This window comes from Mustela erminea, chromosome 20 (genome assembly GCF_009829155.1).
Source record: "Mustela erminea isolate mMusErm1 chromosome 20, mMusErm1.Pri, whole genome shotgun sequence".
Lineage (NCBI taxonomy): Eukaryota > Metazoa > Chordata > Mammalia > Carnivora > Mustelidae > Mustela > Mustela erminea.
Window position 1 is genome coordinate 37,871,802 of NC_045633.1, and position 27,294 is coordinate 37,899,095.

Consider the following 27,294-nt stretch of genomic DNA (forward strand, 5'->3'; position numbering starts at 1 on the left):
ATTTGAATAGAATATGAAATTACGGTCGTAAAATGAACAAGATCGAATCTTAAAAACCAGACGAAGCTCGTCCCCTAAGCCAGATAGATACCTTACAGAGTCACACTGTCGTTACAGGCATCGAGCCGGTCAGGGGACCCTGACACAGTTTTGGGGAAAATGAAACCTTTTCATGTTCATTCCCCAAAGAGTCGAGACATCTTGGTGAGCTACTCACAATCATACTGGCCGTATTACCTGGGGATCTTGTTTTTCTTGAAGGACCCAAGGCGGACCCTTGGCTGGCTCCCCATCAAAGTACAGGTTCGGTTCAGGTTGGACGATCGCCCTGTCCACAGGCTGCTCCTCCATTCACCCCTTAATAGTCTTCCTATCCTGGACCCCAGGCTGGTGCCTTGGGTGGTCCTATGCTGTCCGGATCATGGGATGGCATCCTTCTAGAATCCTGTCTGCCTTTTGCCCCCCTCCACATCCCTTAGCGTTAAAATAAATTATGCAGTAAATACATTAGTAAATGCAAGAACGGGTGTTTTCCTAAGAAAATGAAATTTACAGTATCCATGGGAACGATTATTATCAAACACTTAATGGCTTTATAAAAAGAAAATGTAACCAAATGCTTGTGCAGAAGAAGGCGCAGTATTAAGTTGGCTCATCAGAGGGCTCTAGCTTTGAGCATATCCAGCAAGACTTTCATTAAGCAGCAGCGGCGTTCGTTGGGTGTTTTCGCTAACCAGAAGTTTTATTTCAGTCCTCGACTCTTTTGGAGAAAAGGAAAATAACATGAAGGCAAGTTCTAATAAAAATTTATTCCAGAAAGCAATTTCCAGGAGCGGTCTTGGAGGGCAACCCAATCTTTTCTTATTCTACTTCTGCAGATAAAAATGAGGCAAGGATATTTCCCGGAATGGTGGGAAGACCAGTCCACCTGGCGACACAGGATGGGGGCCAGTGTCTACCCACCTCCTTCTAGCCTCAGTTTCCCCATCCATGACATGGGGGGGGGTGGATTACCTGGTTTTAAGGCACCTTTCCTTAGGACATCCAGCAATTTCAGGGTGAGGGGTTCAGGGTTAAAAATGGTGACCCATTGGAGAACTGGCTGATTCTGTGGAGGCAAGAAATATATGAGATGAGCCCAAAGCCTCTTCTCCTAGCAGAAAGGAAAGGAATGCTTCAAACAAACAAATAAACACAAAACCCCTAACAATGGGGGTAAGCCACAAGGTCCACAGAGACTACATAAAAGAGTTCCCAAAGTCCAACGCTGGAACCATTTGAGCAAGAAAATAAACAAAATAGTACAGGATTGTAACACAAGCATAAAACAGGTATCTCTGAGTTTGTACTGGTATAAGTCAATAAAGGATTGAACTAAAAATAATGGGAGAGGAGAGTCAACTCTTCCGCGCAGAATTCCAAATAATGTGTGCCCATGCCCCATTCTCCAGAAGGGGTATATAGCTCCCCAGTCCTTGGGTGGGGGCACTTGGTGATGTCCTTCCAAAGAGGAAGAGTCACTTGATAGGCAGAAACCTGACAAGGGTTTCCTCAGCCGATGACCAAGCTTAACATCAACGGTGCTACATCATGTTGACGGTGTGTTCCCTTGATGTAACATGATTAGGGTCACACTCTATCCCCAGACTTCTTCCAAAAACCCACAACGCCGGTCTAATCATGAGAGAAGTACAGAGGAATTCCAACCAAAGAACGTTTGGAAAAATATTGACCGGTGTTCTTGGAAACTATCAAGGTCGTCAAGACCAAGGGAAGTCTGAGAGACTGTCATGGCCTAGAGCCTAAGGATCCGTGATGGGTAACTGTGATGTGGTGGGGACGCCTGGGTGGCCCGGTTGGCTGAGCGTCTACCTTGGGCTCAGGTCATGATTCCAGGGTCCTGGGATCGAGCCCCACATCGGGCTTCTTATTCAGCGGGGAGCCTGCTTCTCCCTCTGTGGGCTGCTCCCCCTGCTTGTGCTCTCTCTCTCTCTTTCTGTCAAATAAATAAAATCTTTAACTGTAACGTGGCATCCTGAATGCAATCCTGGGACAGAAGAAGGACGTTAGGTAAAAACTGAGGAAATCTGAGTGAAGTATGACCTTCAGGTAATCATGAGAAGTTCGTCGTGGTTCCTTCGTGGGAACACACATAGCATTCTGAAGTAGGAGGTTCACAGTAGGGAACCTGGGGGATAGGGGATTGGGGAACTCTTGGCATTTTTTAAAAAAGATTTTATTTATTTGACAGACGGAGATCACAAGTAGGCAGAGAGGCAGACAGAGAGAGAGAGGGAGAAGCAGACTCCCTGCCAAGCAGAGAGCCCGATGCGGGACTCAATCCCAGGACCCTGTGATCATGACCTGAGCCGAAGGCAGAGGCTCAACCCACTGAGCCACCCAGGCGCCCCATGTCTTGGCAGTTTCATGTGAGATCTAAACTGCTCTGAAATGAAGTTTGTGGGTTTTTGCTTTTTTTTTTTTTTTTTTAAATTATTGCCCCGAGGGTTGGCAAACCTTGCAGAAATGATTCAATATGGTCAACAGACTGGTTCCGTCTAGGGAGACAGAAGTGACGGAGGATTTACAATAAAGATGAGAAAATCGTGTTTCCTGAATCAGAAATCACTTCTCCCCCGGCCCGGCTGTCACAGCTCCCAGGCAGAAAAGGGTTAACTCATTAGCCCAGGTTGTCCAAAGCCTCCTGCGTTCCCGTCTCAGGACTCGGCCTTGACCCGAGAGGTGAGGGCTAAGCCACGGGCATCTTCTGCTAAGCGAGTCTCTGCAGGCCTGCGGGCCTGGGCCACACTCCGTCATCAGCCTGACTTCGGCCGGGAGGGAGGCTGGACACTCAACAGCCAAGGTCAGCCCTAGGGCTGCTTTACGCCTACGTGACCCCCAATAAAAACTCTGGACACCGAGTCCCGAGTGAGCTTCCCCGGCTGGCGGGCATTCGTCCTGCTGTCACACGTTCTGTAGGGAGCGACTGTATGACGCCCCTGGAAGGGAACGTCAAGAAGATCATGCCTGGGCTCTGCCCTGTGCCCCATTGTCCTTTGTTGGTTTTCGTCGCATCCTGCCGCTGCAGGAAACCGAAACCCAGAGCGAAACAGGCCTTCTGAGTTTTGTGAGTCCTTCTAAACCGTCCTCAAACTGGCCGGTGGTCTTGGGGACCCTGTGACCGGAGGGGACACAGACTGAGGTCTTCATCTTGATGGATCTAATAAGGAAACCGGCCATCTCCAGCACGGGGGCCCCTCGCGACCTGGGGATTGTTCGAGGACATGAATTCCTGATCAATTAGCCAATTATCCATTTCCCTCCATTAGTCCCCAATCAATACCCCAGAACTTAGAAAAGCACATACTCCATTTCCTCTTCCCTCCAGCTTCTGAAAGCCAGCATAATTTGGAGGTGATTTTATCCAGTTTTAAAAAGACACACACAAAAGAATTCAATCATTTTTCTACCTGATAAATCTCTGCTCTCCCTGAGGACATGGGCACGGCTGTCTCATTCCAGCACACCCGGCGCAAAGCTCTCCCTTATATGCCAAGACGGGGCTTGGCTGGCCGGGCTGCCCCGGGGTTCCAGAGGCCTGGCCCCAGACTGGAGAGCTGGGGGTGCCAGGGGGAGGGAGAGGGGATGGAAACTCTGAGAAGGACAGAAAACCACTGCAGAGATGGAGAGGAAAGAGCCAAGCTGGGGACCAGGGCTGCAGCTCTGGGTGTTTACGGGCAGTTAGCCGTAGATGTTTCCATCAGCTTCTCCCACATGTCTGTAACAGGCAAGCTGCGGCTGAGGAAACTCCCACATGGGTCGAAAATCTGGGGTCGTGCAAGGCAGCAGGGTGCCAGCAAAGTGAGCCACACCCCCTCCCTCTGGCCAGATCCCTTCTTGGCATGGCTGGAGGATGTGACAGGTGCACTGACCTTGTCCTTGTGTGGCCCAGACTTCCAGCCTCCTGGGTTGGGAGGAGCCCCTGATTCTAGAAAGCCAACTGGAGTCTATAGTGGAAACAACCTGAACCCAAATGCCTGAACGTGTCTTGGGGATAGTGTTGGGCTGGCAGGAAGGGCTACTAAAGATGGCGAAAGTTCCCGCCACAAAACCTGAACTTGGACAGGAGAACAAAGGCTCAAGCAGGAATCTGAGACCCCCGCCCCGGGCTCCAGTGGACCAATGGGACCCCGGCGAGCAGGCGAAATATCCAAATAAGGGAAACTTGCCAAAAGACCCCTGAGCTCCCCTCGAGACCCCTTAAAAGCCCCCTCCTCCCTGCCTTGGGTGTGACTTCCGCCACTCTGCTTTCCAGAGTCGCGGAACCTCACCCGAGGGTGCCCACCTCCTCCTGGCGCAACTTTCCCGGCCCCCTTTCTCCTGAGCCCTGAAACTTCGCCGGAGAGTGTTTTTAATAAATCTTGCCTTGCACCCACTTTGCCTGATGTTGTGTTTATCTCGCCAGAAAAACTTTACAGATAGAAACATCGTGCCAGCAGTCACGGCAGCCACCGGTCCACGGGGAGGCTGCTTCTAAGGCCCTGTCCCCAGAAACTTGGGTGTCACCAGTCAGTTTATCTCTTCGATCTGATCCGTTGGTCAAAGGTGATGAGCACATCTGGGGGCTTGAGGGAGCTGAAGGAAGACCTCTGGGCAGGGACCCTGGGTGGCCTGGCTGCTGAGACATCGCAGTGGTGACCTCTGGTTTCTCAAGCCCAGGAGGCTGGAGCTCCTTGGGGCTTTCGAATTCCAGGTTCTGCCTTGGGATGGAAGGGGAATCTTTCCAGCTGGGTTTAAACACATTAATTCCCAAACGGAGTTTGGCTCTCCAGCTATTTAAAAACCCTATTTGGTAAGCACTTCACAGCAATAGCTCTGGAAGAGAAAGATTACTTTGCCCTTAGCCCGGCTTAGTAGAATGCATCGTTATTCAAACGACCATCAGAGGGGATTCAAGTGGGATGTGGGTTTCAAAAGTCCAGGCGAGAACCGATCTGCTGGGAGTCTGGGCTGTCCCGCCTCTGGGGACATGAGGAGTTGGGGGCACTGGCTCCCGTCAGCCGTGCTGGTCAGACGCTCCCCACGCTTGGGGATTTGGGGGAAGCAGAACAAGCAGGGAGCTGACCATCTGAAGAAACCAACCAAGTCTGCTCTGCTTGCCTTGGAGCCGAAACAAGGTAGAAAGATAAACCTGAGACCTACAGCCTCCTGCCCCCTTCTCCCCACTGACCTGAGAGTGCCGGGTCCCACCTAAGCGGCTCAGGCCATGAGCACCTTCCTTGGGACTAGACCGAACTGACCGAATTACTGAATTTACCGAATTTACCGAATTTACCAGACTAGTTCTGCTTGGACCAACCTGAGCTTCAGTGTAGAACCACCCTTTGGTCGAAGGGTGGTAAAGGGTGGCAGGAAAGGATAGATAGGCCCCCTCGGGGTAAGTTTTCGTATTTGCTCTTCGGGAAAAATCAGATTTTTTTTACAGCGACACAGAGCAAATAGAATTGTGACATTTTTGTAGTTTACGTAGACGGTACGTCACGGGCTCCTAGAGCCCATCATATTTACTCTGATGCCAGGTTTTTCTGTGTGGGCGGAAGCTCCTTCTCCCACCATCCTGGTGACCTCGGTTTCTGACCGTAGGTCCCCCCCATGTTTGCCACGTGCCGGGTTGGTTCCTTTTCACCAAAATTGTCACTGTTTCTTTCATATATTTGGGTGCTCTGATGTTGGTACCTGTATCTTCATTTTTATGTTTTCCTGGTAAATTGATCTTTTATCCCTCCGTAATGTCCTTCTTTGTCTCTTGTGGTAGATTCGACTTTGGCTGATGGCCGATACTGTCTGATACACATCTGGCCACCCGTTCTCCTTCGGTTGTCATTTGCATGGACACATTTCCCCGTCCTTCTACTTTCTGCTGCTGTGCATTTTTACGGCCAAGGTGAGTCTCTTGGATGTATATAATAGCATCTTATTTTAAAAAATCTACTGAGCCACGCTTTTTTGTAAATGCACACATTGCAGATTTCCTTATTTTGTTTTCCAGGTTTCCTGAGGTATAGCTGACAAAGAAACTTGTGATTATATTTAAAGTGCATGATATGATGATTGGATATACACATACATCGTGAAGTGATTCCCACCATCTAGTTCATTAACATGTACATCGCTTCACATACTTCTGTGCGTATGAGAGAAATAAGCCAAAAAAAAAAAAAAAGCTCTAGGATATCGCTTATACATGGAGTAAATGAACAAACAAATAGTTGGACTCATAAAAAGGGAAAGTAAAAGGGTTGTTTCGGGGGTTGGGGAGTGGGAGAAATGGGGAGTTTCATAAAAAAATACAAATTTTCAGTTATAAGATGAGTATGTTCTATAGTTATAAGTTATAAGACAAATAAAGTATAAGATGAATGCAGCATGGTGAAAATAGTTAAGGATGCTATATTGTATATTTTAAATTTGTTAAGATTTCTTAAATTTCTTAAGTGTTTCCACTCTGCGTCTTTTTCTTTTCTTTCAAAATTCACTGTATGTCTTTTGTTTGTGTTTTTTAATCCATTTACATTTAAGGTAATTATTGATCGCTAAAGACTTACTGTTGTCATTTGTTAGTTATTTTCTGTCTTGTAGCTTGTAAAGTTTTTCCGGCGAGATAAACACCACACCAGGCAAAGTGGGTGCAAGGCAAGATTTATTAAAAACACTCTCCGGCGAAGTTTCAGGGCTCAGGAGAAGGGGAGCCAGGAAAGTTGCTCTGGGAGGAGGTGGGCACCCTTGGGCGAGGTCCCGCGACTCTGGAAAGCAGAGTGGCAGACGTCGCGCCCAAGGCAGGGAGGAGGGGGCTTTTAAGGGGTCTCGAGGGGAGCTCAGGGGTCTTGTGGCAAGTTTCCCTCATTCGGATATCTCGCCTGCTCATCAGGGTCCCATTGGTCCACTGGAGCCCGGGGCTGGAGGGTCTCACATTCCTGCTTGGGCCTTTGTTCGCCTGTCCGAGCTCAGGTCCCGTGGCGGGAACTTTCGCCCTCTTAAGCAGCCCTTCCTGCCCGCCCAACGTCGCTTTTTTGTGACGCTTCTTCCTCTTGCTGCTTTCCTTTCTGTTTCATTGGTTTGATGGGGGAAAAGTATTAACACACTTTGATTTTTTCTTTTTTCTTTTATATCTTCTACACGCATTTTTTTTTTTTTTTTTTTGGCTATTGCCATAAAGCATCTTATAGTTATAACAATCCATTTTAAATTGGGAACAAGTTAACCATATACCCAAATTCCACTCTTTTATATCACCCCCCCTCCCATTTTGTTATTGATGTTATAAGTTACATTTTTACATATATATCTTGTATCCACGGACATATGTTTGATAGTTACTTTTAGGCTTTTATCTCTTCAATTCCATACCAAATTTAAAAGTGCTTTATATGCTGATATTATAATATTACAGCATTCTGTATTTGTCTGTATATTTATCTTTACCAGTGAACTTTGTATTTTCAAACGCTTCCTTGTTTTTTTCTAGCGTCTTTTAATTTCAACTTGCAGGAATGTGTTTAACGTTTCTTGTGAGGCAGGTTTAATGAAGATCACCTTCCTCGACTTTTGTTTATCTGGGAAAATCTACGTCACTTCATTTTTGAAACGAAGTGTTGTTGGATATAGTATTCTTGGGATACAGTATTCAGTTTTTTTCATTCAGTACTTTGAATATATCCATTGCCTTCTGGCCTGTAATGTTTTTGCTGAAAAATCCACTGATGACCTTATATGATGATAAGTTGATCTTGATAGATCTTGATGAGTTGCTTTTCTCTTGCTGCTTTCAATGTTCTCTCTTAGTCTTTGTTGACAGTTTGATTATGTGTCTTGCTGTGAGCCTCTTTGGTTCATCTTTATTGGACTCTTTTGAGATTCTTGAATTCAGATGTCCATTTCCTTCCACGGTTTGAGAAATTTTTAGGTCTTTTTTTCTTTCTTTATTTTTTTTAAATTTTTATACACACACACACACACACACACACACACACACACACACAGATCACAAGTAGGCAGAGAGGCAGACAGAGGCTGAGCAGGGAGCCTGACGTGGGGCTCGATCTCAGGACCCTGAGATCATGACCTGAGCCGAAGGCAGAGGCTTAACCCACTGAGCCACCCAGGCGCCCCAGATCTTTCTTCTTTAAATAAGTTTTCTTTCCCTTTCTCTTTTATCCTTCTCCAACTTCCATAGGTGTTTATTGGTCTACTTGCTGGTGTCCCATTAGTTCCCTCAACTTTCTTCACTCCTTTTATGATTTTTATATTTTTGTTCTTTTGACTTAATGATTTCAAATGACCTGTCTCTGAGTTTGCTGACTGTTTCTTCTGCTTGACCAAGCCCCATGTTGAATGCCTCTAGTGGAATTTTCAAGTCAGTTATTGTGTTCTTCAGTCCCAGAACTTGTTAATTTTTTTAAGTTTCTGTATCTTTATTGATATTCTCTCTTTGTTCATGCATTATTTTCCTGATTTCATTTTGTTGTCTGTGTTCTTTGTAGAGTATTCAGTTCTTTAATATAATTACTTTGAATTATTGTCACATAGATCTCCCTTTCTTTGGGATTTTTTGGTCACCGAGATGTCCCTCCCTCCCTTTCTCAAGATTTATTTCTGATCCTTTGATTGGGGCACGTTTCCTTGTTTCTTCGTGTGCCTTGTAATTTTTCTTTTTTTTCTTTTTCCTTTCTATTTTTTCCCCCTCTGTTTCTATCTTTTCTTTCTTTCTTTTTTTTTTTTGCTGTATTTTATGCACTTGAATAACAGCCACCTCTCGAGTCTGTACAGACTGTCTTTGTACAGGGAAGGCACTCACGCCTCAGCTTGGCTAGAGACGCTAGGGACCTGCAAAAACCATCTTGGAAGGCTGCATAACGTCTTGGTGTTCTGCGTTTCCTACTTAGAGTTTTCCTGGTGTTTTTTCCAGGAGCTCTCCTGACCCCTCTGGTGTCTGTCTGTCCTTCTGCAGGTTATCTGGTGGTGTTGCAACAAGACTTCTGGTTTTATTGTTGTTGTTGTTGTTGTTGTTGTTGTTGTTGTTATCAGTGCCCCCAGGCACCCAAAGTTGCTGGGTCCCCTCGGTGCTCCAAGTCAGGTGAGGCAGACCACCAGTCCTGTGGCAGTCCTTCAAAAAGTCAGAATACCAGACATATGCCTCCATATGTCTGCTCTCTTCCAACGGAGAATTCATGAGCGGAGTGCCTTCTCCTGATGGCCCTGAGCCATGAGGCTTCTTCCTGTGGTGCTGCTGGCCTTACGCTAGAGTTACTCTCTCCTGCTCTCTCTCCCTCTCAGTGGCTTTCAGGTATTCAAAAATTCTAGTTTCATCAGAGCTCTGTGTGATGCAGAATTTGCTTCTGTGGTTTGTTTGGGAACTGTGTGTAGTTACTGGGTAACCTTCAATACTCACACAATTCTGGCCAAGCGGATCTCTACAGGTGGGAACTCTGCCTCATGGAATGCTGCTGGAAGTTCCGGGAACAGACCTGACTGCTGAGCATGGTGTCTGACACGATGGGCTCCTTGAAGTGTGGTCTATCACCTAGAAGCAGAATCTGATGCCCTCCTAGATCTACAGCATCAGCATCTACATTTGAACAAGATTGCTGGTGATCCTTCACAGTGTAGACCGGGAAGCTGTGACAGAATTGACAGATGGCCCAGTTACATCCAGGAGCCCTGGAAGGGGCCACGCAGTGCATGGGAAGCAAAGTCTCGTCTGGGGCTTGAGCAGGTGACCATAAATGTTCGACAGGGCTATTCGTGTGTTGCTTTGACACCAGTCTTCAAGTGTTCGTAAAGCCTCCCCAGTGCTGCCAGATTAAAAGGTTCTCTTTTGAGAAAGGTCCAACATTTGCCCATTTATGTTAACCTAACTGTAGCTTTCCATCAAAGCGTCTGTCCAAAGGCAACATCGTCATCACTTTCCTTCCTCTGGTTTAAAAATTGTCGATAAACAAATCCCTTTCTCCTAGGGGCCAAACAGGAGGATTTATCACCCCTTACCTGAGAAAAGTTTAATTACTTGATCTTGGAATTCCAAGGTTGTCTCAGTAATACAATTAATTTTAATCAGGAGTCTAAGTTTGTCACTCAATCCAATTATTCTCAATTAAGTGATTGTGTATTTCACTTCATGATCAATGGATTGCGATTACTTACTATCAAGTAAACTCAATATGTTAGTGATGATTTCATTAATCAGACAATGCCTGCCGCTCAAAAGCCATGGTTTTAGTCAGGGGGGCATCATCCGGGTACCTTGAGCTGCCGTGAAATCGATCGAAGCTGAAGATATTTCCCCGACGCCTGCACGGCTTGGCACTGTGCTGGGACTGTGGGGACAAAGGACAGCACAGAAGACAAAGGCGGTCCTCGGGGCCCTTATATGTGTCTGAGACGGGCAGTGTGTGTCGCAATAACCACCTAGAAGGGTGGTACAGACGAGAAATGCTGGAGGAGGAGGAGGAGGGCTCCTCCCAAAGATTTCGCGGAGGAAGCCGGACCCGAGTCTTTGGAAGGGGTGAGGCCTCCCAGCCACGGACACGAGGAGCACTGGGGATGATTGTTAGATGCGCCCCAAACCTACCGAGGTCCAGGAACCTGGTTGTTAGTAAGGTGATCAGTTTACTAAGGTAATTCATATGCATAGAAAGTCTGAGATCCACGGGCAGGGTGGCTAAGAGAAAAGCGTCTCACTCCAAACCTTCGTATCACGCTTCCCTGTTTCCACCCACTGGCTTTATGGCCTTGGGGGAAATCACCGGTGTCTCCAGGTCTCAGTTTTCTCCTATTAAACATGGGCACTAAATGCCTGTCTCATAAGGCTGATGTAAGAACCGCATCAGACAGCTCGGGCCTGGGCAGAGCAGTGGCCCACAGAGGGTGGCCTGAGGAATGCGGAGCAAGGGCTCATGCAGCCCAAGGCACGTTGCAGATGGGACATGACGTGGGCTCGGGTTCCCGACGGCGAGGACCATCGCGGAGGGCCAGGATCTGGCCAGTGCGGAACAAGTAGGCGATCAACCATCCCGTTTGCCCAGGCCTGGAGGGTTTCCTGGGGGGTGGGACTTGCCTGGGCAAACTGGGAAAGGCATTCACCCGAGCCTGGGAGCAGAACTTACACCGAGAAGAAGTGTGAAGGTGGGGGAGGTCTTGGGCCAGAGGGTGGCAGAGCTGCTCTCCCAGCCCAGGGAGCCCGTCCTTGGTGCGCAGGAGGCTTCCCTTCGCACGTTATCTGCACCCACAGCTTGTTCTACTGCAGAGTGATGAGGAGATGCTCCTTGCTTGGGGTTTCTGGTTGTGTCTCAGCTTTGTGCCAGGTGGGACTTAGCTCAAGCTGAAATCACATCACCTACTTAACCCAGAGCACCAGGGGAAGGGCAGACCCGTGCTGCTTTTCATCGTAGTGGTCACTGCTGATGCCTTTCCAACACCCGTTTCCAACCTCCTCGTCTTGCTTCCCACAATCAGGTCTCTCTTGCAGCAAAAGGGGCCAAGGGCCCTGAGTCTGACCAATGCAACCCCAAATGAAATCTGTCAGCAGACTTTCGAGTAGGACATCTTCTCTTGACAGAAAGAGAGACATGCGAGCAGGGTTTTTTTTCTTACGTCCCAGGCTTCTCTCCGCTTCTCTCGACTGGATGGTGATGCAAGGATGTGATGCCTGGAGCTGTGGCAGCTATTTTGCTACCACGAGGAGAAGGTCTAGAGAAAGACAGAGATGTTGACTCAGCCCTCTGACATGGTGAAGCTCTTCAGCCATCCCTGAAGGCTCCTCCATATGGGCTTTCTGTGAATTTTACTACTGTGCCATGGTGTAAGTCCCCATTCGTCCTGTGTTCTGTTACTCGAAGCCCAAAGCATCCTTAATGGATTCGTTCATTCATGCCTGTGGGGGGCCTGCCCTCCCACAGACTGCTCCAGTCTGATGTGGTCTGCTTAGATCACCTTAAGCCTGACCACTGGACTCTGCAGTCTTTGACCGCCAAAGCCCAGGGTGGGGCAGACCAAGCACAGGGGAGAAGTTAGAGATCTCATCTACTCTTGGTGGACTCTGGCTGGCCGGCACATGGTTCCTGCCAGCCTGTCCCCAAGGATGGCTGCTGTTCTGGTCCTCCCGCTTGTGGGAGTTAGGGGCTGGGAAACCACCACTGCGCAGACTTCTGGCTATTGCCCCCTGCCCACCCGTCAGACATGATGATTCCTGTGTTCATCCCTGCGGGACACCGTATGTAATCCAGCTTTGTACTGGATTTGCCTCCCTCCCACCTCCCCCTGCAACCCTCCATCCACTACCCCACCCCCTCGACACTTGAGCCAGAGTGACCTACTTCCTAACTCTCACCAACCTGCCGCTTTCTGGTCGGTCCTACCCCTTCCCCATGCGTCTCCCTGTCCTCCGTTCGCGACAAATGTGTATTTCAAGGCCCTGTGTGAGCATCACCTCCTTCCCAAGTCTTCCCTGGGCCGCCAGCCCTGGCTGAGCCTCTCTGATGGGCTTGCACTCCGGGGGAAGCCACCCTTGGTTTTGGCTGCCCGGACTCCTTCTCCGGTCGGAAACCCACCGCTTCTACTGGGGAAGCGTTCCCTCCTCCCGTCCTCTCCAGTCATGTGGCTCTGGAGGGACGAGTACCTGGGTCTTTCCTGCCTGGACAGTCAGAGCCCTCCTGGGCATTTTTATTCTAAGTTGCGGTCCGAGAGTGCGGCTCCCTGGCTACAGAGGAAAGCAAGGCAGACACCCATGGAGCAGCAGAGCCGGAGACGGAGGGAGAGTCCCCAGGGTGTCATTACTGTCCTGCCTGATGCTGGCCTTACCCTTGTCCTTCCAAGTCTGGGAACCAGTAAATCCTCTTTTGTGCTTAAACTACGCTGAGGCCCGTTTGGGTCTCCTGCAGCAGGAAAAGCTCTGACGCATACGTCTCTGTCTTAGTATGCAACGCTCATTTGCTCGTCTGTCCTTCCTTCTGGCCAGACTGGGAATTCCTGGAGATCAGGGGCTGGTGCGCCCAGACACGCCGCAAGTGTGTGTTGAATGAATGAGTGAGTGAATGAATGCATCAAGAGAGCAACTAGACTTGAGTTAGCCTCCATGCACCTTGGACGTGTGCTGTTAGCGTTAACTGAGTGACTTTCCTCCTGAGGCTGGCCCAGCTCCGTTGTCTCTGTGGCTTCCAGCTCCTGCCTTGGCCCCCGACGCACTCACGGAGTCCCCAGCATGCTCTGCCGTCACGGTTGAACGATTTATAATAAATACCACCCTGCACGGTGCTCTAAGCGCTGGGAAAAAAAGACTTGAAAATCAAAATAAAGCACTTCAGCCACCTGGAGGCTTCTCCATAACAGTCTGCGTTTGCACACCTCTAGTGACAGTGAGCTCACCACTTGATAAGGCAATCTGCCCTTCTTAGGAACGCTCCGTGCTATTAAACAGTTCGTCCTTATATGAAGCTGAAAACTCTCTCTTGGTCGCTAATTTCTCCCCTTTGGTCCTAGTTCTTTTCTGTGGCTTTTACATTTTCACAAGGCAATGCTCTTCTAGCCTGAGCATCCCTGGGTTAACACCAGGCCTTGTGGGGGTTTGAGACTTTCCCGTCTCCGGACATGCTTTGCTTTGTCTGCACCCATCTCAAAATGAGTCTCCCTTTAGCCACTGCTCCCATCCTAGCCCAAGCTGCCACCAGTTTACAGTGGGATGTAATTTTTGCTGGAGGTCTCCCTCCCCGCCCCCAGGGTTTCCTTTATTCCTATAACCCTTTCTTAGTAACACAGTCGTATCCGAGGCCTCCATTATCTCAGGGGCAGATTCTCATGGGAACGGCATTTAGTACACTACCCTGTGACAGGAAAAAAAAATAAATAAATTGCAGACAACAGTAAGACTCTCACCTCCTTCATTCTACAATCTATGCTTCTGTTAATGCAACCTCAGACAGTTCCATCTTTGCTTCATTTCTCTGTTTGTGGAGACAAACAGGAAGGAGGACACAGAGGGCAAGAAGGAGATGGAGGAGGAAGAGGCAGAGAAGGCCGGGCCACCAGAAGGGGAGACGTGAACTGGTCACAGAAGCATCCTTTAATGTAGGCCACAAGGTGAGGTTTTTGCAGTGTTCCTGACCCACAGCTCTCCACGGACGGTATCTGTGAATGTTGTCTTCGCGTGAGCCTGGATTTTCTAACTCGTACTGACAGGTTTCCTAATGGTAGCTCATAGCAGCGACTCGGCTAACAGGAATTTGACAGCAAGCAGATAACCCAGACTAGGACTTGATTTCTAGTGACAGACAAGGAGTCACCAGAGAGAACCTTTAGGAGGGAAAATAAATTCAGGAAAATGCTGTTCATCTGCCTCCCAGTGAGGGTCCCAGGGACCGGCCCCACCATCGCACGGCAGGCGGCCTCCTGGCACCGTCTCTGCTCCTTTCACACCCCTATCCCCTCACCCCGCCCCCCCCGCCGGTTTGCTGTGGGACCTCGGTTTCCTATTATTCCGTGACCTGCGCCCTTTGAAGAAGCTAGACAAGAACCCAGCACTGCCCCAGCAGAAGACAGCCGACGCGCTTGGTGTGTGGCACGTAGACCTAGAGGAGCGGGCCAGCCGGCTTTCGAGGGAGGGTAGCGAGAGGGGCCTGGGCCGGGCCCGGGCAGGTGGGTTCAGAGCAAGGGGCAGCTTCAGGGTGGGGATGCGGATGGAGCCCCCCCTGTGGACCGCTGGTGCGGCCTCTCCGCCGACGTCCTCTCCCTGAGCCTGGAGGCAGCGGGCAGGCCCGTGGGTGTTCAGAGCGGTGGGCAAAGGAAAACAGCTCGTCTCCACGCCGACCCTGTCCCTGGGCGGCACGGCAGAAAGGCTCTCTCTCTCTCTCTCTCTCTGGCCTGGGTGCGGGGTCTACTAGTTGTCTGATGGTGGCCGCCCGTGCTGTCTCTTGTCCACCAGGCGACCACCCGAGTGGTCCCTGAGAAGCACAGCTGTACAGAATGCACACCTAAAACCCTGCCGCTGTCCCCTTTCCTGGAGGCCGGCGTCCCAGGGAGGAAGGTCTGGCTGCGGCCTCCCTCCGTAGCCCACGCTCTCGCCACTCCGAGCCGGACGTGGCCACCTGGACCCGGACCTTTGCACACGCTTCTCTTGACAGGTGCATCACCCTCTTCCCCCCACAGCCCCTTTTCCCGGTCACGCACTGCCGCATGGCAACCATCCCACACGAAGTGTCTTGAAACAACAGCAGCCGTTCCCGTGGCTCGAGAGCCTGCCCTGTGGGGAGAGCTCGGAGCTGACCGCAGTCTTCGCTGTGCGGCGTGCGCTGAGGCCCCTCACCCGGCGCCGGAGGAATCACCTTCAAGACGACGCGCTCGCAGGGCTGGCTGCCGGCGGGGGCTCAGCCGGGGCTCGTGGCCGGGGCCTCCCTTCTCCACGGGCTGCTCGGGTCGTTTCTCAGCACGGTGGCTCGGCTCCGAGAGCGAGTTTCCAGAGCACCAGGCGGAAGCTGTCTCGCGTTTTATGGCTTCAGTGCAAAAGCCATGCAGCGTCCCTTCAACCACAGTTGCAAACCTACCGGGGATTCAGGGGCGGGGACAGGCTCAGTTTCCAGGAGGGGCGAGCGTCCAAGCTGCGAGAAAGAAACGTGTGTGGGGCGGGAGGTAACGTAGGCGTCTTTGGAGAATAAAATCTCCAGCTCCTTTCTCTAGATTCTGCTGTTCATACCCGTCATCAGCTTAAATGTCTCTTTCTCGGGAAGACCTGTGATCACCTCGAAAGGGTTGGGTTGGGACACCTGGGTGGCTCAGTGGGTTAGAGCCTCTGCCTTCGGCTCAGGTCATGATCTCAGGGTCCTGAGATCGAGCCCCGCATAGGGCTCTCTGCTCAGCGGGGAGCCTGCTTCTCTCTCTCTCTCTCTGCCTGCCTCTCTGCCTACTTGTGATCTGTCAAATGAATAAATAAAACCTAAAAAAAACCACAAAAAACAAAAACAACGGTTGGGTTGTCTTTTTCGTGTGCAATCCCGGCACCCTGCCCTTGCCCTGTTAGAACACTTGCCATGCTCTGAGCGATGGTCGAGTGTCCTGTTTTCCCAGCTGGACTGTCCCTCCCTGCTGGCTCACTCTCTTGCTTCCTTCTCTGTGTTTGAAAAAGAAAATCCATTGATCAGACACCCGTCCATGCCAAGCCTTGTGCACTACCGGATGAATTATTTCTAACCCTCAGAACGACTCCACCAGGTATTAATTATTTCCTTCATTTTATACATGAGAGGAAACTCCGAAAATACACGGCTGCAGAAGTGGCCGAGCTAGAGTTCGAATCAGGTCCTGGAGCTGCGAAGGCCTATGACATTTCCATTTCCTTTTCTTGCCTCTCTTGTGGTTTAATGTACATTTCTGGAGGGACTGCTAATTGAGGTTGAATATTTTCCCGTAGGTTTTTAGTCGGTTCTATTTCCTTTTATGTGAATTCTTTGCTCCTGCCTTTTATCCATGCACCTTTTTCTTACTTATGGCTCAGAGTTCCATACAGAACAAATCATTTTCATTGTTGTATTTACCTTTTGATCTTACTCAGTTTCAGGCATGCAACGGTTTTACATTTGCACACGGCCAAACCCCAAGGTGTCCTTTTGTGAGTTCCTTTATCACGTCTGGAAAATCTTTTTTTTCCGATGGCATATCATTGAAAATTCCAAAAAAAAAATGCAGAAAAGGCTAAAGATGACATACAATTGCCTGTAACTTCCCCACCCACCGCGAGACCACACGCATTGACATGACGGTATAGTTCCTTCCTTTAAAAAAAAAAAAGAGGGGCGCCTGGGTGGCTCAGTGGGTTAAAGTCTCTGCCTTCGGCTCAGATTATGATCTCAGGGTCCTGGGATCGAGCCCCGTATCGGGCTCTCTGCTCAGTGGGGACCCTGCTTCCCTTCCTCTTTCTCTGCCTGCCTCTCTGCCTACTTGTGATAAATAAAATGTTTTAAAAAATTAAAAATTAAAAATTAAAAAAATGTTATATATAAGAGAGTAGGTATGGAATGATCGCATACAGCGTAAAGACTATCAGTGAAACGAACAGCCATGCGGGCTGAACGGTGCTGCTAGGGGCTTCCTGATGCCCGTCTCCTTGTGCCCCTGCAAAGCAGAGACCCTCAGGTGTGTATATCCACCACGCAGGTGAGGAAAGACAGCACCATGCACACCTTAGAAGCCCTCGGGTTGACCTTCTCCAAGAACACGCCCCATTTCTACCCTTGCCGGCTGGAGGCGATCACCAACCTCCATCTGGCTCATCATTCCCGTGGTGGTCCTCAGGTCCTGCTCTCTAGTTATCTAGCATCCAACAATCCACTGTAAAGCATTGGCCATTTTTCCCTTTGTTTCTGACATTTGCTTCTTGGACTTGACCTTATGTTTCGGTGATTGACTTGTATAAACCGGGAAGGAAAGGCCGGTTCCCCCATCCTCGTGTTCCAAGTGTCAGAGCCCACAGTCGCACCACGGTAGGCCGCCCACTGATGGCTGATGGGTGTGTCGGTGGTTTCTAACTTCGGGCTGTTCAGATCAGTGCCACGTGAACCTTCTTCCACACGTCTCCAGACGCACCGGTATGAAGTGTCCCTAAGGTGTGTGCACCTGGAGAGTGGCGCCGCTGGGTCATAAGGGGATAGGCACGCTCACCTTACTGACTAGAGGTGGATTTTTCCCCTGGGAGTTGGAGAAATTTGCACTCACCAGCCGCAAATTAACTCACCGTCGCTGCACAACAGTTATCAATCCCTGGTATCGTTTAAGTCAAACTGCCTTGCAGTCTGGTTGCTTTGAAAGGTTTATCTTGTCAATACGTTAAAATTGTTCAAATTGCTGTTTTATCAATTCCTGACCCACTTGTGTTAAAACACTCCAGTATTGTGGATTCGTCAATTTCTCCTCACAGAGCTTTTTTTTTTCTGTTTTAAGTATTTCGAGTTTAAAATTGCCATATCTTGTTAGCGAATTGAACCTATCTTCGTTATGTAATGACCCTTTTATCTCTATTAATGATTTCCCCTCAATTCCCATTTTAACTTATATTAATGTGGTTATTTCCACGTAGCCTTGGGTTAGAATTTGCCTGCTATAACCTTTTATCCAATCTCTTGAATTTCATTCCGTGTCCCGACGTCGTAAGTGTGCTTCCTGTAATCGTGATGATCGCAGCCAATCTCTACTCTCCAGTCCCCACCCCGTGGGCAGCCCCCCGACATCATCCAATGACAGAACACCCGTTCACCTCTGGGTCGCTTGAGCCGGATGCGAGGTCGGGGCTCCAAAGTGTTTGATGAATGAATGAGTGAAGGTATAATGTGAATTACACAGTATAGATGAGAACGAAAGTATTCTCTCTCTGACAAAGGTGTCCTGACGTTAACAAAGGTTGTCTTTTCCCAAGGCAGACTGATGCACGAGACTTTCTTTAAAATTAATTCACTGTTATTGGTCATACTCCCAGCTTCCAGGAGTGAAAAGAGGACATCTGCTTCTCCGTGATGGCACCCAGTGGCAAGACGGGCTCTGGCTCTAGTAGGGGCAACACTCCCCTCCCCCGCCCCCACCTCTCCTGCAGCGGCCAGCGTCTGTCTTTGCAAATGCTCCAACTCTGGTCTCCTGGACTTGCTCTTGAGGAACTTGGAGCATTCGTCAGGCACATCTGAGGGGGAGAACTAGAGCCGTTGCGGAGGGCGGCGGACAGCCTTTGCTACCTTGGTTCTGGCAACTGACAAGAAGCCAGAGCTGCCCGGTGAGGACTCAGGCCTTCAGGGGCCAAGATATGCACTGGGCTTAGTTCTGACCTCTGTCGGTGCCCCGGGGACAGTCGTTGACCTCCTCCGGGCCTCTGGAAAGGAGAGGGTGGGACCGTGAGCTTTCGTTGGTCGGTTCTGCAAGGCCATGCTTTCCAGGCACTTAGGTTCTTACGTGGCGTGGCTGACGCGGGTGGGGACAGCTCTGATGGCCCCAGTCCCATCTTGGCCCAGAGGGTCTTGCAGCGAGATGGACAGAGCCCTCAGAGGAGAGCTTCATCAGACCAACTCCGCTGTCCTGAGTCACGGGCTGCGGTGGCCCCGGTTGGCTCATCTCCTCTGCTCCTGCGGGAAGGTCAAAGACCCCGAGATGGCCGTTTTTCACGAGTTACTTCTCCTTCCAAAGGGCGCGGGTTCTCCATCCTCCCAAGGAAGAGACGAGCGGCCGAATGTCATAAACAGAAAGGAAATACGTTCCCTCTTCTTGGTTTCTCTTATGTAAGTGCTTTCTATCCTAAAATTTAAAAGGAAGCTACAGACCAGTCCTGAGGGTCAGCCAAGACGAGATGCTATTACTTGGCCCCAATTTCCTATTCAACGCCCCAAGCAGTGTGGCTGCTGAGATCAGCATATCCTTGAGCCAAAGACCATCTGGACATTGTTCCCTTAGGACTTCACGGCCAGCGGTGCCTGAGTGTCCCACGCATGCGCAGGGCAGTAAGGAGGCCACAGGGCGGTTGATCTATATCTTGAGCTTCCCGGGCGGATGGGGGTGAGGCCAGGGGCCCCTGAGTAGGGAAAGTAATCACGAAACCAGCTCAACAGTCCAGCCTCCCCTTGTTCTTCTTTCTCAGGGTTGCTAAAAAATTGGGACGAATCCTTGAAGCAGAGAGGGTAGGAGAGGTGTCGACTGGGAAGGTGGTGGGGCGAGCGCCGTCTTCCTTCGGGGTCTGAAGGTCTTGTTCCCTCCCCACCGAGGGGCTGGGAGCATGGGAAGAGGCCAGCAGAAGAGGCAAGTCTGGGGGCTCGTTGTTCATCTGGGGCTGCAAAGAAGCACTTGCATGCAGCGGCATAGAGTCTCAACCCCAGGGACCTCCAAAATGACAGCAGAATTGCCTTATGCAAAGGTGTCCTCCTCCTGGCTTTCGGACCCCGTGCTCTCCTGGTTCCCTTTCCCCTTCCCTGGCTTCCCCGCCTTATCCCAGCAGACAGCGGCTCCTGCATGAGCGGACCTCCGGATGTGGGACCTTCTGTGCTCAGACCGGACACTCTTGTCTTCGCCTTTCTCTCTGCAGATGACATCCTTTCCCTGGGCGGAACACCACTGGAGGCTGCTGACTTCCAGATACATATTTCTGGGTGGACCCAGGTCTTCCCACTTGACATGGCCCCTGGACAGGCATCGAGTCTAACGGATGTGCAGTGGAGATCTTGGCACCCACCCAGGCTCCCTCTTTCTGTCCCTTGCTTTCCCATCTCCACGGAGGGCAGCAGTGTCCACCCAAGGGTTCATGCCAGAACCCCATTTTCTTTCTGTTCCTCACCCCTGATCATCTGTCCACACTCCTGACCCTCCTCCTCCTCCCGTACCTGGACCCCATGTCCATCTCCAAGCTTGTGTCTCTGGGCCCTCTCTTAACTGTCCATTCGCTGCTCTGTGAGGAAGCCAGGGTGTAGAGTAGAACGCGTGATCTTCTGTTTAACCAGCTGAGCCACCCAGGTGCCCTCGTGGTCTTCTGTTTGAAACCCTCAGTGGTTTCCCATCTGATGACCGTGAGTCGTCCGCCTTTGGAGCAGGGATGAGACCTGAGTGAGGACCAGGTCCTGCCCTTCGGGTCTGGGTTCCGACAAAGGCCAATGAGGACACAGCCGAGTGGTCCCAGACTCACAAACATGACCGTAGTTTCCAGAGGAAGGGCACAGCTCTGGAGACCGCGCCTTTCTCTGCCAGCCCCACCGCCTTCACGCTCCCAGGGAGGCAGATCCTGGCCCCCCCAGGGTCTTGCGGTCCATCCCTGGTTACAGTGACGGTGGGGGGAGCGAGGCTTGACTGCAAAACCCTCCCAGCTACCGGCCACACTGCATTTTGTAAAAGTGGGTGCCTGCCCATCTCCACCAGTCTGAATGTCTGTCTGGGAATCTGAAACTTGACCGGAGACACAAACTGATAGAACGAGGTAGTCGGAGTCCTTTCCTAATGGCACCCGAGAGACACGACACGGTCCCTGGCTTCCCGCTGCGGAGCTTCCCAGAGCTGTTCTGGCTGCCGCGTTTCCCAAGATGCTGTTGTCCTGCTCACTCTTTAATGGTGTGAGCTGCCCTGGAACCCTTCCCGAAGAGCTCATTTTCGTTCAGCTTAGCCAGGCTTCAGCTCTGCTTTAACAGGGGTTGCGAAGACGCAGACCTGCAGCCTGCACATGGCACAAGCCCAGGGCACAGAAACCGTATTCCACCCCCCACCCCCCACCCCTGCTCCCGGAGCCCCAGCAGAGGAGACGCCGGGTCTGGCCAGGCTCTGTGCATTCTCCCTGGGAGCAGCCTGTCGGGGGGCCGGGGGGGGTGAAGAGGAGCCTTGTGTCTGTGTCAGTTACGGAACTCCTCACCCCAGGTCAGGCTGTTCGTGCTCAAACCACAAAAGGCATTTGCAATGCTCTCCCACCGCCAAAGTCTGGAAGTAGGTCATTGTGGGTCTGGGTGTATGGGATTCTCACAGAGTTTTCTTTTTTTTTTTTTTTTTTAAAGATTTCATTTATTTATTTGACAGAGAGAAAGGATCACAAGGAGGCAGAGAGGCAGGCAGAGAAAGAGAGGAGGAAGCAGGCTCCCGGCTGAGCAGAGAGCTCGATGCAGGGCTCGATCCCAGGACCCTGAGATCATGACCTGAGCCCAAGGCAGAGACTTTAACCCACTGAGCCACCCAGGCACCCCTCTCACAGAGATTTTCATGATCTCATGCGTGATGGTGGCTATGGGTCTGAGCATCGGTTACCAAAGACAGCAAGAGAGGGGGGTCGCCAAGATGCCAAAGGAAAGGCTGCTCTCGTGAACCTCCTGCTTTCTACCGAAGAGCCGGGATCTTCCCCGGAACTGCAGACTTTCCTCCGCAGTGGCTAGACCCACATTTACACGGTCCCCTTTAGCTCCTAGAGCAGGTGGACATGCAGATAAGTGGACATTGTCCCTATGACCATCTTTGCCCATTGGTATTCACCAACCGCCCCCCCACCCGGGACTGATACAGTGTGGCCCAAACCAGTCCATTTTAGCGAAGGCACTGGCTGGGCCATTAACTCTGTCTCCAGCGGCCACTTCAGATTCCCAGTGTTGTTGCCAGGGAGCAGCTGAAGGACTATGGCCTCCTTTAAGTCTTCATCAAAAACAAGTGGGTGGTCTATTACTCAGAGCTCTCCAGAGAAGCAGAATCAGTAGAGTGTGTACACACACACACACACACACACGCACACACACACACACACACAGATATTTCTGATGAGGAATTGGCTTACACAGTTATGGAACTCACAAGTCCCATGATCTGTCATCTGTGAGCTGGAGAACCCAGGGAAGCTGATGGTATTGTTTCGCTCGAGTCCTGATGCCTGCGGACCAGGGGGGCGGATGGTGTGAGTCGGAGCCCAGCAGCTGAGCCGGCGCATGGGGAAGGGGCGAGCTGCTTGGGTAGAGGGAGGCGGGAGGTTCCCCCGAGCACGCAGAAGATAGGAGTGTCGGCAGTGAGAGGTTCTGGAGCCCTCAGACTACCAGAGACCGCTCATGGAGAGAGAGAAGAGCACGCAACAAGTGCGGCGGGGCCGAGGCTTGCGTCCTCTTCAGCGTTTCTGGAGAGCCGGGGGCGAGAGATGGGGCCTCCTCATTTCTTTACCGGAGGAGAGTCGCTTTGTTAGCAGCGGGGGCGGCTCACACCGTTCTCAGGATGCAGTTCTGTGCGCAGCCTGGTGACACGAGGTTTCCAGATCCAACCTTTGCAGAGAGCTCGGTGCGCCCAGAGACCATCACTGGGGTGGGGGTGGGCGATGGGGGTGGGGCGGGGGTTACAGGAACGCAGGCGAACCACACCTGCTCCTTTCCCTGGGCCTGGGTTAGCGACATTCTCCCTTACAGGAGAAGCCCTTCCTGTCGGGGGGCACGAGGGAAGGGCTGACAGCGAGTCTGTGGCTATTGTTTTAGAGCTATTTTTAACATTTTCTTTTTAAAAGTTAACGTGTTGTCAAATTGCTCCTTTCCCCCTGAGTGTCCGGTTCTTTCTTTGAGTTTGAACACAAGTATAGGTTCATGTAACTGAATGCAATCTGTATCCGGATACAGAACGGTTCCACCGATCCAGAAAACCCCCGCGTGCTACCTGCTGGTGGCCACAGCCTCCTCCCAGCCCAAGCCCTTCCTTGCGGGTCTTTTCCTCACCAGTGTAGTTTCGTCTTTTCAACGATGCACGTAAATCATGCTACAGTATGCATGGTCCCGGCTTCTTTCCACTGTGGCTAAGTGAACCTTTTAAGACTGGCTTCTTTTTATCTTTTTTTTTTTTTAGTATAGTTGACACATAATGTTACATTAGTTTCAGCTGCACAAAACTGTAACCGTTTCAGCTGTTACATCCTACAGTATGTAACAACTGTTACATTAGTTTCAGTGTCACAACGACGTGACCCGGTTGTACGTTATGCTGTGCTCACATCGGGTGCGGCTACCGTCTGCCCCGTACCACTGCACTACGACAACGTCACCGACTCTATTTCTTATGCCGCGTCTTTTGTTCCCGTGACTCACGCATTCCATGACGGGAAGTAGACTGGCTTCTTCCACTGAACCTTTGAAATGTGCCCAATCTCTTGCGTGTGTCAGTAGCTCATGCCTTTTTATAGCTGAGTAGTGTTCCCGCGTATGGACGTACCACAGTGTGTACCTCCTTCTTCTCTTACTCATCTGGTAAAGGACAACGGGGTCGTTTCCAGTCTTCGGTGGTAGTGAACAGAGCTGCCCTAGATACCCATGTGCAGCCTTTTGTACACATGAGTTCTCTTCTCCCGGCTTCCTTCTCAGGAGTTGTATGATTTCTTTGTAAGACACTGCCAGATGGATTTCCAGAAACGCTGGAACCAGAAAGGTTCTTCATTCCCACGAGCAATCTGAAGTCTAGTTCCTCTTTGTTATTGTTGTTCTTAGCTTTCTAGTATGTGTACTATCTCATCATGGTATTTTACTTTATTTTACTTTATTATCTTCTCAGTGTTCCAGAATTCATTGTTTATGCCCCACACCCAGTGCTCCATGCAGTCCGTGCCCTCCTCAGTACCCACCGCCGGTCTTCTCTTCATGGTTTTAATGTGCATGTCCCTAGCAGCGAGGATGCTGACTGAGCATCTTTTCATATGTGAATCTGACTTCTCTACAGCCTCTTCGGTGAAGGGTCTGTTTAAACCCTTTTGTCCATTTTTAATTAGGCTGTTAGTTTCTTACCATTGAGCTGTGAGAGCTCTTCATAATTTTGTATGCAAGCCGTTCGTTGGATAGATGACTTGCAAATATTTTATTCCACTCTAACTTGTCATTTCATTCTCTTAACAACGTCTCTTGCAGAGCAAAGATTTTAAATTTTGTAAAATCTAACTTACCACTTTTTTCTTTTATGCATCACGCTTTTGGTTATCGTGTCCAAGAATTCTGTGGCTAAACCTAGATCATAAAGATTTTTTGTTGTGTTTTTAGGTCTTGCAGTTCTAGGTTTTATATTTATATCTGTGACCCACTGTAGTTCTTTAACTGTTCCATACAAACATATAGATACAGATATGATTTTGATTGATAAGAATTACACTAAATACATCTTTACTATGTTGAGTCCTGCAATCCATGAACATGGTGTGTCTTACAATTTATTTAGGTCTTTGTCGATTTCCTCCATCCTTGTTTCATTTAGTCTTCAGGAAAGGGCCCTGTCTGTGTTTTGTGAGCTTTATGCCTAAGCATTTCATTTGGGGAAAGTTACCGTAAATTTTATTGATTTTTAAATTCTGGTTCATTGCTGGGTGTATAGAAATGCATTGATGGTTGTGGTCAATCTCCTATCTTGTGGCCTCATTAAACTCACTTGTTATTCCTAGAAGTCCTTTTTTTGTGGATTCCTTGGCATTTTCTGTGTAGGTAAGCATGTAATTTACAAATAGGCGGTTTCATTTCTTCCTTTCCAATATGTATACTTTTCCCCCCTTTTTCTTTCCTTATCTCACTGGCTATGATTTCTAGTACAGTGTTGAATAAAAATGGTGAGAGTGGATAGCCGTACCTTGTTCCTGATTTTGGTGGGGGGGAGCATTGAATCTTTCCCTATTCATGTTGTGTTAACAGCGGGATTTTTTGTTTTGTTTTGTTTTAAATACATACCTTGTCTCAGGTTGAGAAAGCTGAGAGTGTTGTTGTTTTGTTTTTGTTTTTTTAAATCACGAACGACTATAAAATTCTGCCAACTGTCTTTCTGCATTGGCTGATATGGGAGGGTGAAAAATGACAGGAAGAAGAGAGAGTTTAGCAGAAGTGTGAGTTGGAAGTGGCTAGGAGAAATTCAAGCTTGCCCCTTCCACAGACGAGCTCCAATATATTGGGAAGATCCTGGACCTATATGTGGGATGAGAACTCTTTTTATAGAAATCCTAAAGGACAAAGTGATTCCAGAAGTCTGGGCGCCTAGGACAGATGACTTCTAGGGCAAGCATGTCTCTCTGTGTTTGCACGAACCTCTTGTGTGCAAATTCATTCATGTGTTTTGTGAGACTTTTAAGTCATCACCCAGGGCAGGGCCGGCATATGGAAGGGGTTCACACACTCTGTTCTGATAAATGACCGAGTGAATGAAATGTTATAGACCAGACAGTATGACATTGTGGTTATGAGCATGGGTTGGGAGCCAGACTGCCCGGATTGCAACCATTGCAGAGGCTGAACCACAGCAAATTGCTAAAATTCTTTGTGCCTTAGTCCCTTAACTCCAGAATGGGCATAATAAAGGTATCTATCATGTAGGGCTTAGAAAACTGTCTTGCCCATCGTAAATGCAATGTTAAGTCTTACTATTGTTATTTTTTAAAAAAGATATTATTTATTTATTTGACTGACAGAGACCACAAGTAGGCAGAGAGGCAGGCAGAGAGAGAGAGGGAAGCAGGCTCCCGCTGAGCAGAGAGCCCGATGCGGGGCTCGATCCCAGGACCCTGTGATCATGACCTGAGCCGAAGGCAGAGGCTTTAACCCACTGAGCCACCCAGGCATCCCAAGTCTTACTACTACTATTATTGTTATTATTATTATTATTTATATCTTTTTCTTGGAATTAGAATATGGCCTTTCCTTTCTTTTTCTTTCATTCTTTTTTCTTCCTCTTTCTTTTTATTTTCTGAAAGTAAAGCTTTAAGATAATTCCTCCCAGTAGAGACAGAATTGGAACGGACTTCAGGGCTGATCTCATTTAAGCTCTTTGTTTCTGTGTGAGGAAAGGGAGACTCAGCGAAGCCGTGGGACCTACCCACAGTCTCCTGGGTCATTGTTGCCCAGCTTGGGGGGGTCTGACTTTCTCCTCTGGCCACTAATCAGTTGCTCAAAACAACACAAGTGTCTGCATTGTTGGAAGCTATTGTGCGGGGGACCCACTCAGGACAGGGAACCTGTGACTCTGCACGAGCGTTCTCTCGGGACCTACTCTGCGTTAGAAAGTGGGAGCGCACGGGCAGGGGCCGTCTCAGCAGCAAACACCCGCCACACCCCCGAGGGGAGACGCCGCAGCTCCGGGGGCTTTTGGCACACACCTGGAGGCTGCCGTTGCTACCACAGGCCCCTCCTGACCACCAAAGCCATTTGGTCGCCTTTTCTGCCAAGGGCTGAGACAGCAGCCCTGAAAATCCCCGCAGTCTGCCTTGTCCTGCTTAGAACACGCTCTGTGCTCCTGCCCATAAATATTTCAGGCCGCGCCGCTTAGTTATTAATGGAATGAAATGAAAGAGAATTCTTTAGCCTTTCTTCTCCGCAGATTGAAAACCAGAGCCGGTATTTGCGAGGCCGAAGTGACAGGTTCGGCGGCGGGGGCGGGGGGGGGGTGTTCATGCTTGGGGGTGGGGTGCCGTGAATGGATGTGTGCTGTCTTGCCTTTCTTGTGAAAGAGAAGCCACTCACCCCTTGTTCCAGAGCAGCCCAGAGCTGTCTTCCGCTCCCTGCTTCTCTGAGACCGTGTGCCCCTGGTGGGCAGGGGACGCTGTCCCATGGGGTCTGTGCCCCCTTCTCCACGGAGCAGATGTTCAATGTGCTCGAGGGGAAGAGAGTCAACCGTACGGACTGCCTTCTGTGGACTGAGCCAGGGGAGCTCCCGGGGGCCAGTCACCCGTCAGACCCTCTCAGAGGACATCACTGTCACCCTGAGAGGCCGGCTGCCACGCGGGTGTTAAGATTCCCGCCCTGCCTCCTCTTCCCCTCTTCGTTTCTCAGAGCTAAA

The 27,294-nt window shown here is 50.0% G+C and overlaps 1 long non-coding RNA gene across 1 annotated transcript; it reads left to right on the forward strand.

The window, feature by feature from the left end:
* The first annotated feature begins 6,557 nt into the window (after positions 1-6,557).
* On the forward strand, positions 6,558-26,821 carry LOC116580594. Its single transcript, XR_004281721.1, has 3 exons — positions 6,558-6,630; positions 24,923-24,932; positions 26,810-26,821. It is a non-coding gene; the product is annotated as an uncharacterized LOC116580594 (long non-coding RNA).
* The last annotated feature ends 473 nt before the right edge of the window (positions 26,822-27,294 follow it).